Genomic DNA, 758 nt, shown 5'->3' with positions numbered 1-758 from the left:
AAGTCTCTTCTGCTCAGCAAGGCTGCATTTATTTGTACAGTAAAAAAAGAAATGCCTGATTCAAAAAGGGGGTCTCAAAAATGGCCAAAGAATATTATTTTACTAACTTATTAATTTTAAGTTAAATTGTGTTTTATTGGTATAATGTCTGCTAGAATGTTAAAAAATGTTCAGTGTTAAGTAAATATGTTTAAAGCCCATTTTGGCTATTTAATTTATGCAATGGTGAAAAAACTGCCAAAATGCGAAAAAACGTGTTCGGTACTGGTATTCATTTTGTTCGGCTTTGGCTTTCGGTGCATCCCTAATGAAAATAAAATGCTTGCAGGATTTCTAAAGAAAACAAAACAAATTTAAAACAATAAAATAAATACAGATGTTAAACATTCTCAGAACCCTTCCACTTGGATTTCACAGGTTTTTCAGTTTGTATTTATGTTCCGCGTGGAATCGCCGTGACGCGAGCACCGGCCCAACTGCACAAAACACCCCCACCATGAGAAAAGGCTGCAGCCGCGCGTCGACCCTACCGCGCGAAGGCTCTCACACGGGACGCGGCGGAACCGAGGCGGCTTACCCAACGGTAACTGAGGGGTTTTCTGATCTGGTTGCATCAGGTAGCTACCAAAAGTCTGCACCAACCACTGGTCTACTAGGGCTGTCAAAATGGCTGAAAAACTAATTTCGAATTTTGTACTTAAATATTACCAATATTCGAATTATATTCGAATTTAAAATGCATAATATAAGTTAGGGTG

The 758-nt window shown here is 38.7% G+C and overlaps 1 protein-coding gene across 1 annotated transcript in view; it reads right to left on the bottom strand.

Annotated features, from left to right (window-relative positions):
- Positions 1–758, bottom strand: part of cox15 (cytochrome c oxidase assembly homolog 15 (yeast)) — a 14,940-nt gene that overhangs the window by 11,676 nt on the left and 2,506 nt on the right. The gene's annotated exons all lie outside the window — the stretch shown is intronic.

Source organism: Sinocyclocheilus anshuiensis, unplaced genomic scaffold, assembly GCF_001515605.1.
Source record: "Sinocyclocheilus anshuiensis isolate Anshui unplaced genomic scaffold, SAMN03320099.WGS_v1.1 scaffold683, whole genome shotgun sequence".
In the NCBI taxonomy this organism is placed as follows: Eukaryota; Metazoa; Chordata; class Actinopteri; order Cypriniformes; family Cyprinidae; genus Sinocyclocheilus; species Sinocyclocheilus anshuiensis.
The sequence above is the reverse complement of the archived record's forward strand: the minus strand, read 5'-3'. Positions and strand labels throughout refer to the sequence as shown.